Source organism: Xylocopa sonorina, chromosome 17, assembly GCF_050948175.1.
Source record: "Xylocopa sonorina isolate GNS202 chromosome 17, iyXylSono1_principal, whole genome shotgun sequence".
NCBI lineage: Eukaryota > Metazoa > Arthropoda > Insecta > Hymenoptera > Apidae > Xylocopa > Xylocopa sonorina.
In genome coordinates, this window is record NC_135209.1 from 3,815,676 (window position 1) to 3,832,280 (window position 16,605).

The window sequence follows — 16,605 nt, forward strand, 5'->3', positions numbered from 1 at the left end:
CAAAGGAGCCGCAGTTTCCAGCTCGACGAGCATCAATTAAGCAGCGCAGTAGGGGGATGGTCACTGGGATCTATCGATCTTGATTCCCCTGTGAGGCATTACTCGAGCAACCCTAACTCCAGACGTATCGCACGAACAGCGTCAAGGCTCATAAGCTTCGCGCAAATGTTTCGATTTATCTAATTGATCGATCGAGCCCAGCCCTCTTCGCTTCTGTTCCGCTTGTAAAGTAAATCGCGGACGCTTCCGGGGGATTTCTTTGCCACTGGGAGCTCTTCCTCTCTGGGAAACACCGTCTCCTTAATGTCGCTGCTTCCGTTCTTCTTTGCACCCTTGGCTGTACGTTTCGTTGGCGAACACAGCGACCTGCGAGCGTTAACGATCGCCTGTTGTCGTCGAGATGCTGGAATTAGGGAGAGGCAGTCATTTTTATAGATTTAACTTGAGATATTAATAGAGTTAAGTAACAATTTTTATAGCTTGAATTTGGATTATTTCTCGATACTCAATACTCTTAATTCTAAGTCTGAGGTATTATGTAAATGAACGATCGCCTGTTGTCGTCGAGATGGTGGAATTAGGGAGAGGCAGTCGTTTTTATAAATTTAATTTGGGGTTTTAACAATTTTTATGGCTTGAATTTGGAGTATTTCTCGATACTGAATATTCTTAATTCTCAGGCATTCTGAAATTTTATGTAAATGATTTAAATTTTAGTCAGAATTGCATGATTGATATTTTGTTCATTTAATTAATTGGAGAAAAAAGAAAAATTGATAGGAATATTAACAGAGTACCATTTTCCGATACCCAGTCTTAAATTCTATATGATATAAATGATCCAAATTTCAATCAGAACTACATCATTCGAATTTTTCTCGTTTAATTTATTAAAAAATAAAAAAAAAGCCAACGAGTTTTACAGACTGGAACATATAATATTTCACGTTGCTATACTGGCTATCCAGTATTCATTCGTTGGTTACGAATGTTCCCATTATGCTCCTCCCGATACGAACGAGAATTCACGGTTAACCGGATCGATACCGCGCTGGATCCTGGGGGTTACTTAAAAACGGAAATTCAAAACGTTGGCCACGTCCGTCAGGCAAGATGGCTCGAGGAGTGCCTTTCAACCGCAATTCGCGCCCAGCGCCTTTTCATTCTCCCGTTTAAACGCGTATCAAGCGGCCATTCAAGCCGATTTTAACGATGCGAGTCGTTATGCCGGATGGACGTCCCTTTAACGCTGAAAACGATACACCAGGCGAACCAGATTCTCCATTTCACTCGAAAATTGTGCACTCGCGTGTTTTTGCCTTTTTTCTTTTAATTGGCGATGCATGTTGCGCGAATAACAATTCGAAAAATGCTTCTTTGCCTCTTTTCGATGAGGACGTTTTTGTCAGTCTTTTTTCTCAACTTTGTTGGATGCAGTTTTTGTACGTGGCGTGATTTGAAAGTGAGCGTACAGTGGAACGTTTGATGTTGCACGATGCGGTGATGTTAAAGGGAAATAAAGGAGGCAAGAGTAGCCAGTGGTATGGAACTATGTATGGTCAGGCAAGTGTTTGTGTTCCTATCTTGCTTTGTGATTCTAATTGTATTACACAATAGTTGTAGAGACATGTACTAGAGAATTTTGATGTTGTACAGTGCAATAAAATTGTAGAGAAATAAAGGAAAAGAAGAGAGTTCAGTAGTACAACACTAGCTATGGTCAGTCATATGCTTGTGATCGTATCTGGCCTTGCAATTCTAATTATATTATGCAATAGTTAACGAAATATAATATACTAGAGACTTTTGATGTTGTACAGTACAGTGAAATTGTAGAGAAATAAAGGAAACAAGAGTTTTCAGTAGTGCAATGCTAGCTATGGTGAGGCAAGTGCTTGTAATTCTATCTGGCCTTTGCAATTCTAATTGTATTGTGCAATAGTTGAAGAAATATAGTATAATAGAGATATTTGATGTTGTACAGTGCAATAAAATTATAAAAAAATAAAAGAAACGAAAGTTTTCAGTAGTACAATACTAACTATGGTCAGACATGTGGTTGTAATTCTATCTGCCCCTACAAATTTTTAATTGCATTAGACGATAATTGTAGGGATATTTTATTACAGATGTTTGATGTTGTACAGTGCAGTGATATTGTAGAGAAATAAAGGAAGCAAGAGTTTTCAGTAATACAACACTAAATATGGTCAGACATATGCTTGTAATCCTATCTGGCCTTGCAATTTTCATTGCATTAAACGATAATTGTAGAAATATTTTATTAGAGATGTTTGATGTTGTACAGTGCAGTGAAATTATAGAGAAATAGAAGAAACAAGAGTTTTCAGTAGTACAACACTATCTATGGTCAGACATAAACTTGTAATCGTATTCAGCCTCGCAATTGTAATTCCACAATAGTTACAGTGATATTTTATCCAATTTGAAGCTTCCAAAGAGCTACTTAAACACGTTTTAATCCTTCTATCAAACAAATTGCAAAAACATTTACAATTATCTCACACAAACCTCAAAATATATATACAAGTATCTCAAAACTTGAATAGAATCACTGGACTACTATAATTATTTACTACAAAGGCAATTTACATTCCTCAAACAAAACTTCAAACAATTACTCATTAAATCCCAAAATAATTCACCAGCTCGTTCAAATCATCCCCCACGCGATTATTTCGAGACAATTACTCGACTCGACTAAAAGCCAGCGTACAAAAAATTTTTATACACCCAAAAGATATCGCGTTTTCCAACGATCTCGTCGTTAATTGCTAATTACCAGGCTGATTCGAATCTCGCGCGAGGAGAGAGCATTGTCCCTTCATATTTAACGTCCGTAACTGTTCCTCGACGCGAGGACGACGCCAAAACAGGAGGCAGCCCAGAACGCGTCGCGCTCAATTAAGCCAGCCGAAATGAAAGTTCGCTAATTAACAGGCGTCGCGCGACGAAGGTCGACGGTTGGACGGCACTCGTGTCGTTCTTCACGGCCACGAGATTCGAGGCTCGAAACCGCTGAATAATTAAGTTCGAGCGTCGGTAAAGAAGAGCTCTGGCCCAAGGGTCCGTCCATTACATTCTCGCGTCAATTTGTCCAACATCAGTTCCTTTTTTTTACGCCAACCGACGCTTCTAATTTAGTTAATTAGAGACGATGATGGTGGAAATTAAGTTCCATTGACGTAGCCCTCTTTGGCCCCTTCGAGTTCATTTTCAAGTCCTTCTTCGTCTTCTATCGCGTTCAGTTTAGCGCGTGAGAAGTTTGTTCGAATTCTCTCGCGTTGGTTTCATGAATCGTTCGAACGGAATTTGTCACAGATTTCTAGTCTACAGAGATGCGAAAGGCGATGCTCTGGTTGTCGCGTGATCGCGGAAGGGGTGCCAGTGGGGTTTATAAAAATTTTACGACGAAACCGACGTCGCCTGGCGGTCCATAAAATCGAACTTTCATATTTCACGAGTTGTTTACGGGCACGTGATTCAGAGCCATGGTCCTCGTTTCGTCTCTTTTAAATCGCAACTATGATGGCGAGCTTTGTTACGATCTGATTGCGTATTTAGGCACGTTAATTCAGCGAATATTAGGCGCGACTTCTGCATAGATGGCGCTGGGGTCCTTTCTGGTCGTTCTTGCTAGAAAAAAGTCACAATTTACTAAATACTAACTCTTTCGCTTCTCAGAGTCACCTCGCTCTCATGCATCCTTCAAACGCTCATAGTTACCTCCACACCAACCTTTTCATTCTCAGATAATCCTTTCGAAGAGATTACAAACACTCTTCTTTCGCATCTTGACCTCTCAAAAACCCAGTCACACGCGGTCACTTCACTTATTGCTCTGCCAAACACAATTTTCTTTCGCATCTTCACCTCTCGAACCCAGTCACACGCAATCACATCATTTATTACCTTCTAAACATCTCATCATCCGCGCATATCCATTCATACCCACTGAAAATCGTCCACGCTCTTAATCGCACGCAGTCACTCTATTTATTACCTTCCAAACATCCACAACATCCATCCAGAATCGTCCACGCTCCGCAGTCACGCTCAGAAATCGCATCTTCCCGCGGATCAGATCCCCAAGGGACGTTCAACTTCCGTTTATCGGTGGATCCGCGTTCGCTCGCGGGACCAACGGTCTCGCGGAATCAACCTCTTCAATCGTAATTACCAAAATCACCGTTGGCCCTCCGAATAAACACTCGAACCGTAACGACCGAGCGCGAACAGTAAATTATCCACGGGAGCCAGATAAATCGAGGCCACCATTGATCACCGTTTAAACACCGTTTAGCAGTTAAAGTAAATTTAGTGCCCACCAGCCACGATAAGAATCGAGCGCGTCTACATCTCGACGATACTGCTGCCTCGTTTTCTGCCAACGATTTCTCTCTCCAGCTCGCATTGGGATCGGTGCAACGCATTGAAACCTGTTTCTGTGCGATCCTTCGTTGTTTATTCGCATTTCTCTTGGTATTTTTGAAAATTTGATACTATTTTTGGTCTTAAAAAGGTTTTGAGAATTCTAAGTAGGTGAGGTTAGAGAATGATCGTTCTGTATAACGAAGCAAATAATTTAGTTTAATAAATAACAGACTTAAACGTATGTTTGTATTCCCTCTGCTGTTAAAAAAAATAATTAACTTGCTGATGTCGTGCAACCATTCAAACCTGTTTCTATACGATCCATCGTTGTTTATTCGCATTTCTCTTGGTATTTTCCAAATTTGATACTATTCTGGGTCTCAAAAAGGTTTTGAGAATTCTAAATGGCTAAAACTAGAGAATAATCGTCCGATATTACAAAAGAAAAATAATATATTTTAATAAATAACAAACTTAAACGTATGCTCGTTCTAGACTTGTGTCCACTCTAGTGTTAAAAAAATAAACTAACTTGCTAATGGCGTCTTTTCCTCGCATCGCGTCTATTGTTGCCCCCTCACTTCAGTGTCGAGAAGAAGGGGGCACGTTCGTGGAAAATGTGCTTCTTAACCCTCGAAGACGAAGAGAAAGTTTAGAGTCAAACATATTGTGAGAAAAAGGACATTAATATAGAAATATTCTGTCTGATTTGAAGGTTCGTATAAGAATACTTTTTTAGATCATTCGTGCTAATCTCGAGAACATCCTTAACCTCATGGTTACTCGATATTTTTTATAATAGGTTTAATATCTTCAGTCTTTTCGCTTCGAGGATCAAATATTCTCTTCTGTTCTGCGTCATGAAGTGCAAGGCGACTACGATGGTCGCCAAAAGGTAATTAACTTGATATTGAATCATACAGCGCCATATTCTTGCTCTTTATAATCATTAGAGTCCAGAAACGATCATTACCTTCGAAAAATTCTATAAAACTCGTCTCCAGGCGACATTTCGCACTACTAAACGATAAATCTTTCTTTTCTCTGATGTTATAAAATTCTAGAGGGTGTTCAGAACGTTATCTCGACGTTATCAGGATATTATTTAATTAGCTTGACATTGAACCAGCGCCATCTTTTACTCTTCACGAGTCACTTCATCTTTCAAGTCCAGAAACGATGGTTACTTTCGAGAAATTACAAAATACTCGTCTCTAGGTAACATTTCGCGCTACTGAACGATAAATCTCTCTCTCTTCTGATTGTATAAAATTCTAGGGGGTGTTCAGAACGTTTTCTCGACGTTATCTAATTAGCTTGACATCGAGCATCGACACTTCATCTTTCAAGTTCAGAAACGATGGTTACTTTCGAAAAAATTCCAAAACACTCGTCTCCAGGTAACATTTCGCGCTACTGAACGATAAATCTCTCTTTCTTCTGATGTTATAAAATTCTAGGGGGTGTTCAGAACGTTATCTCGAGCACGACACGGTCCACGATCGTGCAACGATTCGAGATTTGTGGCAGCGATCGGTTAAACGCGGCTGGGGACGTCGTTAGCCGTTAAAGCGAACGATCCGTGGTGGAATTACGATCGAACGCCGCGCGGATAAATCATATATTGTATTTTTGATTCCCCAGAATCGTTTTCTGGGGACGCCGTTAGAAGATCCGATTGCTTCGCTTCCAATTTTATCGCGCGATGTATGCGTGCTGTTTGCACGTTTCGATGCCCGTTCTTCGTTTCTTTTTTTTTTTTTTTGCTTCTTTCGCACCTTTTTCATTTCCCTTTTCTGTTTGCTTTATTTATTCGATTTCGAAGTTGTGCAGAGGCTCGTCGCGATTCGTCGATCGATTTTACTGTTGGTGTCTGCATCGCTGCGATGAAACGCGGGTCAGAGTGGACTGCGAGGGGGTTGAAAGGTTCAACTGGTTTTATTTGCTGCTTATAATCGACGTTTCTTGTTGCTGGATAGGATAATTATTGGCAAGCAATAAACCTAAAAAGCGCCTCGAGTTGATCAATACATGACAACGACACAAGATATTGAAAAGTAAACGAGGAAGACCTTTAGTAGATATGTATAATAAATTATAATTAGCTTGACTTCGAAAGTAATCGCTTTTTCGATATTATTTTCGCTATGGACAGCTACTTGCGAAGTGTGACTACATTTGACAGTCTCCAAAGGACGAATCGACGGTTACCATTTTCACGAAATTAGCAAACGTGACTAAACCTTCCTTTACTTTATGCTACATTTTAACAAACAAAATCTAATAGATCTTAACAATATCTATAACATATAAAATAAGAAAGCACACATTAAAAAAAAAATAAAACGAGATAAAAGAAGCAATAAAAGTCCTCTCGTTAGAATCGACCATCAGCAAAAGGTACCCACAACCAAATTCGTCACAGGTGACCCTCGCGATCGCGAACAATGCTCGCGTCCCGCCATGGAAGTAGCAATTTTTACAGGCTCGAATCGTTGGGCCCCTGTCGATTCTGATTTACGACGGTGGCGCACGGAAATAGTCACTTCGTCAGGCTCGTCGTTCGATAGATGCGTCCTGGGGGTTTGCGGCCACGGTCCGCCGGCTCTATTCGATTATCCTGATAAAGTCGTTGATAAAGTCGATCCCCTCCTTTGGACGCTCTTTACTCGGACGGTGATTAATGCCGTCCGACTACGGTTCGACGGGCACCCGGTGAATTATCACCGGGACAAAAGAGACCCGTTGGATTACCAACGCGAAAATACTAATCCGATTATTAATTGAGCCCAGCCGCGTATTTGCGCCGCTCCACGCTCCTTTCCTCCGATATTTATTGCGTCGATTCCTTTTTTAACCCGTCTCTATTTCTTTCTCTCTCTCTCTTTTTCTCTCTCCTTCTGGTTCTCCAAGCGAGGTCAAGTCGAGCGTGGCCACCAATAGCGATAGATGGCGAAACTTGTATCGCGTTTTGGGTCGCGACTCGAGCGTTGGAAGACTCTGTTTTTCTTTTTTTTTTTCTGAAAAGTGTTGACTCTGTTTTTCTTTTTTTCTTCTGTAAAGTGTTGACTCTGTTTACAGAAAAAAAAAGAAAAAACTCTTTTTTTTTCTGTAAAGTGTTGAATTTCGCATTGATGCAAATCCCTATATGCTGAGGATCAGAATAGACCCACAGTATCCTCTGATTGTCGTAAAAGGCGATTAATAGGGGCTAGAAAGGGTTGACGAAGGTGTAAAAAGGTGCAACAAAATTAAATTAAGGAAAAGAATAATACAAAATTATTATGAAGTTATTAAATTAGTAGTAATTAATGTATGCAAAGTTGTTAAATGGAAATTGACATCCCTGTGTGGTGGGGATCAGAATACACCCACAGTATCCCCTGCTTGTCGTAAGAGGCGACTAATAGGGGCTTATATTGGGTTGACAAAGATTTAGAACAGAGTTACGAAAAAGAGAGAAATGTCAGAAATTAGAAGAGTAAATATTTTACTAAAATCGATTATTAACCCCTTGGAAATTTTGCGTTTGTGACACTGAGAACGCCTACAACCACTTACCCCATTGTGCCTCACAATTTATTAGATATATTGTGAAAAAAACCTTAACATTAATATTAAATTTGTAATACTCATACTAGAAATTTGGTTCGTAACAAAAAGAAATTTCTCAAATTTTCAGTTTCCTCAAATTCTTTCTAAATATCTGTCGTACTCGAAGGGTTGAATCGATACCAAGTAGGTCGATATCGCAATTAAGGTGCAATATTAGCCAAGAACATCGAGGGTGATTAATAATTTATGCAATCAACGCAGAGCTTTATTAAACACGTCTGTATCGCGTGATAGTTACTTATGACAGGATGGAACAGGGCTGGTCGGTACTCACTGTCACCAGGCACCCTCTTGCGAGCCAGGATAACGCTGTCTCGAAATTAATTCCGGTTAAACCCGATGGTGTAATTAACGGGCGCCACGTTAGGGGTGTCCGTGTTTGCAATTTGATTTATTTCGCTTGGCCACCTTGTCGCGTGCACTTCTATTGAGGAACAACGATGCGCGAAACGATCTGACAAAGATCACTCGAATCGAGAGGGATGATTTTAAGGGTGGCTAAAAATTCTTGTGTGTTTCTATGGCGAAATTGTTTACTTTTATGATACTCGAGGACTCGTGACACGAATGTTTCAGTTATTTTAGAAATTTAAAATCTTTCGAATTACTCATTAGAATTTTGTGTATTTCTATGGTGAAATTGGAAATTTTCTATGATACTCGAGGACTCGTGACACGGTTATTTCAGTTATTTTAGAAATTTGAAATCCTTCGAATTACTTACTAGAATTCGAATAAGTCTTCGTTCATTTGTTAAACACACGATTTACTTGGAGATAGTATTTTGCAAGCATAATTCAAGCGATTCTTTAGCACGTTATTGTCGAAAATCGAGGATTTATTGCCTGCAACGATCATATCGTCACTTTGGATTGCAATGGTACCTTCGAGTACCCTTTTTCACAATACACTCGCCAACTAATATTAACAGAATACAATTACAGATCGTACATGCAGTTAACTCAAACGAAGTACACTGATTAATTCGACAAATTGATTTCTCTTGGTACAAACCCAACACAAATGGAGTAATTTCCACTTTTTTCATTACCAATCGCATTCCTGGCTCACCTTTCATTCCAGACCATTAACTATTCACACCTGAGGTTGGCGCGGCTGAAAAAAACACGATCAGCCAGTGATTTACAAGGGAAAGTGACCACCTTACGTGACGAACTTTCTCTAACGAGACGCGTACAATTTGCAGCTCCATAAGGATGTAACAACCTGCGTGAACTCGACAGAATTTTAAGTACGCACTCAGTTTCGCGACAAATGGATAATTGTTAAAATTGCACGATAATCGACACTCTTGCTCGCGAGATAAGGTTAAGTCGCGCGTAAGTTCGTGGCGAACTTGTTAGGATAATAAACGTGGCTATACAATACTGTTCGTCAAGTCAATTCTGCTTAATAGGTCCTGCTTGAGAAGCTACAGTGTATTATCTTAAGTTTCAGACTAACACACACGGTTTAACTTTCGTATTACGTGAGACTTGGGTGCCAAGCACCCTGAGCTACTACTAATTAGCGAGTAACAAGTCGATGAATCGAGAATTTCTACTCTTTCGATAGAAATATTGTTTGTAAAACGTTTCTCGTGTAATTTGAAAAAAAAGATTCATCGAAATCGATGGATTTGAACAAGAGAGCGAGACTTTGGGGCGCGTTGCACCCTTATTTCCTTTACAGGAACTGGTTTCCATCAGCAGTTGGGTTACTAGGTTTTTTTCGAACTCGTTTTGCATTCGATATTGCGTGCTCGAAATCCACGCTTTTCTCTTTGTTACTCGAACTTATGCACGACTTTTGCACGAGCTTGTATATATTTTTCTTCCGTTTCCACGCGGTTCTCGTTCGGTTTACTCTGCACAGTGCACGGTAGTTTAATTCCATTGGCCTTAAAACGATTCGACGCGGCTTCGATTCGTTCCACGTTTGCGTTCCTCGTGTTCAAATAATTCTAGTATTTCTCTTTTCGTCCGCTCTCGCGTTTAATTGATAATTTTTAATTGCCACGCGAGAAATCTCCGCCCACAAACACGAAACGAATTCCTGTTCCGTGTTTCGACCGCCAGTTCACCGTTTACAATCTCGAGGATAAAAAGAAGGGATTAATTAACGAATAACATCGTGGTTCAACTTGTGTTATTAAATACAAGGGAATTTTAATTCGCATCAAGCGTCTCGACATCTGCGAGCCACCACCCTGTGCATTAATATACCAAATTTGATGGCGAACGGATCGATAGTTGGATATCGAGCTCTCGAACGCAATTGGGACTAAACGATGCCAGCCTCCACCCAGGGTGCATTGAGAAATCGTCAGGTTTAACGTTCGAAATTGTCTCTTGCTCGTCACTTGATTCTAATGTCTCTTAATCGCGATTACAAGGAAAACAATTACAGCTGGAACGTCTGGTGGTCAGATTTCAATTAGACGCTATTCTCGCGCCTCTGTCGACGTTTAATTAGAAATTCGCTCGCAGGATGAGTTTGGTCACCTTTTAAATGACGAATACGATGGTCTGGTGGTTTTATTAGTCGAGGTAATTTTGGTTTCGATGCCAGCTGGGCGTGCACGATTTTAATTCCCAGTGCACTGTATATAATTCATTTTTCGCTTAATGGACGATTAAAGTCAATTCATTTGGGATATTCGAATAATTTTATAACAGAAATGATGAAATATTCTATAGAATTGTTTTGATATAAATATATTGTATTTGAGTTCTATTATGTTATTGTAAAATGTTAATTATTTGGTTTGTGATTCAGAAATTTGATGAAAAATATTTTGCAAATGTTTTGACGTCTCTGTATAGAGTTTGTGAAATTAAGTAAAATAAGGATATCGAATATGTGAAATTATCAGAAAGTAATTAGAATATGCGAGGAATCTGACTGCCAATGACCGTTTAATAACTCAGTTGATTAGTTAATGGAGAACACATGGAGGAATGGTCAGTGAATGCTAATGAAGTCGGCAGAAAGATCCAAGAGCAATTATCGAAGGTCAAAAACTGTAATTAATATCTCACCCCCATATCGTCCCTTAATATGGAGCTGGTTATTACGAATAGCGTATTGAAACGTATCGACGAATCGATAATTACACGCGCGCACCAAATGGAGAACGCGTTAACATAATGCGCGAGCGTACTTACAAGCCATAACAATTGATGTAATTAATCAGTCCATTTAATTCACGTTCAGACGTTGGATGCGTTGGAGAACCGGATACGATGGACAGAATTGGTTTTCGCTGAAGAAATCATTTTTTAATCTTGAAAGAGCGACTCACTTTCTCACTTTCTCCCTTGTAAAATTATTCTCAGAATTCTAACTAAAAAAAAATAATTCTTTGATCTTGAAAGAGTGACTACGTTTCACTTTCTCTTTTCTAAAATTATTTTCAGAATTCTAATTCACAAAAAATAATTCTTTAATCTTGAAATAGTGACTCCGTTCCACTTTCTCTCTTCTAAAATTATTTTCAGAATTCTAATTCAAAAAAATAATTTCTCAATCTTGAAAGAGTGACTCCGTTTCGCCTTCTCTCTTCTCGAATTATTTTCAGAATTCTAATTCAAAACAAAAAATAATTCTTCAATCTTGAAAGAGCAACTCCACTTCACTTTCTCTCCTCTAAAATAATTCTCAGAATTCCAATTAAAAAAAAAAACATTACACAATACACTCGCATACATCCATTCTTTCACTAAACACGTAACCGTATTATCGCGATCTTCCACGGATCCCACAAAGTGGAATTAACGGATCACTGATTTTCCCAGGCTTTTTATCGCGATCTCGATCTCGCACAGCTGGAAGACTAATTCGCTGAGTCGTGTGTTCCCTCGAACGAACCATAATTCGTGCCGTCATCGATACCAGCATTGAATGTCGTTGCTATTATACTTGGCTCTCATTAAAGGCACGCAAACGTGGCCACCTTCTCTCGTCTGAGCGCGCGTGGCGACGCTAATGCAATCGCGAGGCTGATGTAATTAACACGTCAGAATTTATACGGTCTCTTCAGCAGTCGTGGTCACGCGTGTTCAGGCTCGAGCGTTTAGTCGACCCCTAATTGGTTGCAGGGGACTCCTGTCACCCTTAACTGAGTCATTATTAACCCTCTCGCACTTGGAACTGCACTGGTTTTCTCCAATTTAAGTTCTGTGGCAATATTTCAAATTTCAAAGTGCAATTGTTGTTAATTTAATTTTGTCAAATTGGCATTAAAAAATAATGCATCGAATAGAGTTTATTAGTTCATATTTACACGTTAATTTGACATAGAATTATTAACCCTCTCACTTGGAGGTGCACTGGTCTTCTCCATTTTAAGTTCTATGGTAATATTTCAAATTTTAAAGTGTGATTGTTATTCGTTTAATTTTGTCGAATTAACATTAAAAAATGATGCATCAAATAGAGTTTATTAGTTCATATTTGCATTTTCAGTTAATTTGATAAAGAATTAAGCTGGATTATCGACAGTTGTTATTTCGAATTCCAAGTTTACGTTTTACAATTTTTCTGTCACTTGTTTACAAAAGCGCAGAGGCAAATTTGCCAAAAAACGTTTAGCTTCCATTTCGCAATTTTCTTTTTTTTTTTATCTCGACGCATTGATTACACTTTTTGAAGTCACGTTGGCGCACGTTCGCCTGAAAACTAGAAATATTTTTTTTTATTTTTAATGTCCCTCGATTTACATCTAACCTGCGCGTTAGTGTCGCGAAATTGCTGGCATTTCGAACGAAGAGCTCGCGAATTTCATTGGTGCACGCGAGAGTAATTTGTTACGCTGACATTTCGATCACTTTTTGATATTCTCGACCATTCCGCAGCTCGTGAATATTTATTCGCTGTTCGTACGATTTTTTCGAAAAATCGCTCGAGAACGTTTTAAAAGGCTCTCTGGGCTGTTCGAATGAGCGTCTGGTTCGAACAGAGAGCGCGCTAGTTCGATATTAGCGCTGTGTACGACGCCAGCAGCGAATTTCGACGCGCGATTAACGAAAACGGAATTCAGAGGCATTGTGATGGATTCCTGGGCAGCTTTGTCGCTCTTTATTTGCACACTTATCCATTGTGCCCGCCTTGAACGCTTTTTCTGTCGTTGCTCGCGCCTTTGTCCACGCGCTGCTGCAATTCACGACCGCGCTCTCCCGCGAAATTCACTTTTGACGCGCGGCAGAGGATCCCTGTTTTTTCTTTTTTCTTTTTTTTTTCGTTCTTTTCTCTCCCCATTTCAATTTCCATCGCACGATACACGAGTTTCAGCGCGTCGTGCATCGAGAGAGGGAGCCACGCTTGCCAACGCGGACATTCAGAGCGTGCGATGGGTGCGCTTTTGGGTGCAAATTATTCCTGTCCGTTGTCAACGACGATGTTCTGCGATTACGTTGACCTGTTTATTAATTGTTGCTGGTTTTAGTTAAATGTAACGAGTAGGGTGTTTATTAACTGAGGAGAATTACAAGATTTTATAAATTGTCGACCTGTTTGTTAATCATAACTGTTTCTAGTTCACTATAGTAAGTAGGATGTTTATTAATTCAGGAAAATTACAGGATTTTATAAATTGTCGATCTGTTTATTAATTGTAACTACTTTTAGTTAAGTATAGCAAGTAGGATATTTATTAATTAAAGAGAATAACAAGATTTTATTAATCGTTGGATAGTTGTTTATAGCTGAAATATTAATTTAAAGATGGGTGATGAACGATTGACTCGTTTTCAAACGTTCAAGGGGAAATCTTATTCAAGAATCTGACGGCTATAGACGTCATTTGCGTCAGCGTGTTAGTGGATAAATTAGATCAGAAATGGAATCGTTTCAGACTCTTTTCGAAGCAACATAAACGTAACAGTCGACTGATAACGATGAATAAGAATTGTTCTGATGATCGACGTTTCGCCAGCGTCGATCAGAACCGTTTGAAGTAGTCAGGGTTGGCGATAATCGAGTTGGTCGATAACAATTTTCGATCGCAGCCACAACCGCGAGCACCGAACTTCGAGCAACCGCTAGGAGTTTAATAGCTTAAGATAGACACCAAGTAGATCGAGATAGTAGGGTAATTAGTGCGTATAGAATTCCTTCGACCAGTTTCAAATGATCAAGAGAGAATAATTGGTGTGAATTGGGTAACGATAACGAATAGCAGCTACGATAATCGCTAAGAGCTATTAATCTACAATAAACTGACATTTTTTCATGAATTAATACATTTGCTTCTGGAACAGAAACAATGACATGCTGAGCAAATGACGGTTATAGCCGTCGAAAGTTTTTTGAGGAAAAACTGTGGCAAAATGTGATAATTTTCAGTTCCAAACATACAACTTACACTCGATTTCATCTGGCAGTCATAAACAATCGAACAAGAAAAATGTGTTTCTGGGGGCGATTGTAAAGTGAAAAATGTGCGTTAACGTGTTAATTAATATTTCACAATAATTGATGAAGTAGAACGTTCTAACAACTGCTTTCCATCCAATGTGACAAAAACTTGCCACAAAAATCGCACTAAATATCGTCTAAACTAAAACATCCATTCATTGCCCTCTCTTGAAGATTCCACAAATACGTATTTTAAGATTTCACATTCCAAATTCAAAACACACATTCCATCTCAAAAATAACAAATTTAAAAGTAAATTACATCTCCAAACAAATAATATTCTTTCAATATTAGAATAATTCCACATCTTCGAAAAGATCACTTCAATCACAATCTATCCAAAACCACCTGAAGCCAAAATTCCATTAACTCTTCTAATTCTGATTCGTGATTCGTTCGAAACATATTCAGTGACGTTATCCTCGACAGTTTTAATGGCTGAACACGTAGATCTGCAGGTGACTGGTCGTCCAGCGATTCGATTAGGCGTAAGCAATACGAGCGTCCTGCGCGTCGAAGGGTGACGTCCTGCGGTGGTGTTATTCGCGTGCCGCTGGTACGCGTCGACCTCAGAGCGTGCATTTCAATGGCCCCGCGGTTTCCATTTCGCGGTGTCTGCCATTATCGCGGCCAGGGATCGAACCCGCCGCGGCATCATCACTCATTGGAATAAAGTTCGATAAATCATCGAGAAAACGAACGGTGGGATCGACGGTTTTCCGCGTGCACGTGGTCGACGCTTGGGACGTGCCTGCTGAGGGCGGTTTGGTCGCTCGATAAGCGAATTAAACAGAGTTGATGAGTTGGTTATGTTTAATCCTTTGTATTTTGCTTCTTTTTTGGGTGCTGGCAAGGGAAATTATTGCTGAGATTGCGATACTTTAGCAGTAGAGACTATTGATGAGGATAGAAATGTTTTAGAAGTGGAAGTTGTTGCTGAGAATAGCAATATTTAAGTACGAATTTGTAATACTTAAGTTAGCAATGGAAACTATTGCTAAAATAGTAATATTTTAGTAGTAGAAATTGTTGATGAGCATAGAAATATTTTAGCAGTGGAAATTATTGCTAAAAAAAGCAATACTTTAGTAGTAGAAATTATTAATAAGGACAGAAATATTTTAGCAATAGAAATCATTGCTAAGAGTACCAACACTTTAGCAACAAAAATTACTAATAAAAAAATAAATATTTTATCACTACAAATCATTAGTTAAAACTACCAATAGCAATATAAACGAATAACCAAAATTGTCTCATCGCTACTCTCTCCATCCATAGTCAACGTCACCCACTCTTGACGTTCCAAGGAACACCAATTAACATCGTTAACAGAGATCGCCGTGAATAATTCGTTCTTAACTAGAATCGCTCGCGAAACGGTCCGTCGTGTCAGACGCTTTAATTACTCGAGCAGAGCCGCACTCGCCTCATCGAGTGTCGTTCGGTTACATTTAACGCACTCTGACGCCATCCCCCAATGGCATCGCGGGATGAATGCGTTCCTGTGTTCCTTCGCTGCCGTCGACGCGGCCATTATGTTCAACGTCAGCTAATTTACCCGCGTGACATGTGTACGCAGGGTTTTCGCGTACGACTTAATGGCGGACGTAGCCAGCCCCTCTGCACTCCTGCGATATCATCCTATAGTTATTTAAAAAAACTTCTGTCCAAAAATGAATCAACTTCTTCAACTTAAATTATGCGATATCATCCGTAACGAGCATTGTCGTTCCTGCGAACCACCCGGTAAAAATGCAGATTTCTTTTGTGTTGCGATGTAACGTTGCTCTGCGAGATCGAGCCGCGTGGAGGTTAGTTGAGTAGCTTCTTTTTGGGGACATTCTCTTAGTTTTCTTGAGTTTTATTATGCGGTTAATGCTTAGAAAAATGGAGATTTAGTGGAGTGGGTTCTCTTGTTAATATTTTTTGCCTTTTTTCGAATTTGTTACGCGATTAATGCTTGGAAAGCTAGAGGTTCTCTTGTGAATATTCTCTGCCTTTTTTCGAATTTTTTACACGATTAAAGTTTAGAAAACTGGAAATTCAGAGGAGTAGGTTCTTTCGTGGATATTCTTTTACTTTTTTTTAAGTTTTTACGCGATTAAAGCTTGGAAAATTTGTGGCTGTGATAATACGAGCGCTTTGTTTAATACTGTAGATATTTAAAAAACTTC

General features: G+C 39.4%; 1 protein-coding gene across 1 annotated transcript in view; it reads left to right on the forward strand.

The window, feature by feature from the left end:
- Cad87a (cadherin 87A) overlaps nucleotides 1-16,605 on the forward strand; it is a 193,906-nt gene that overhangs the window by 84,898 nt on the left and 92,403 nt on the right. The window lies entirely within an intron of this gene.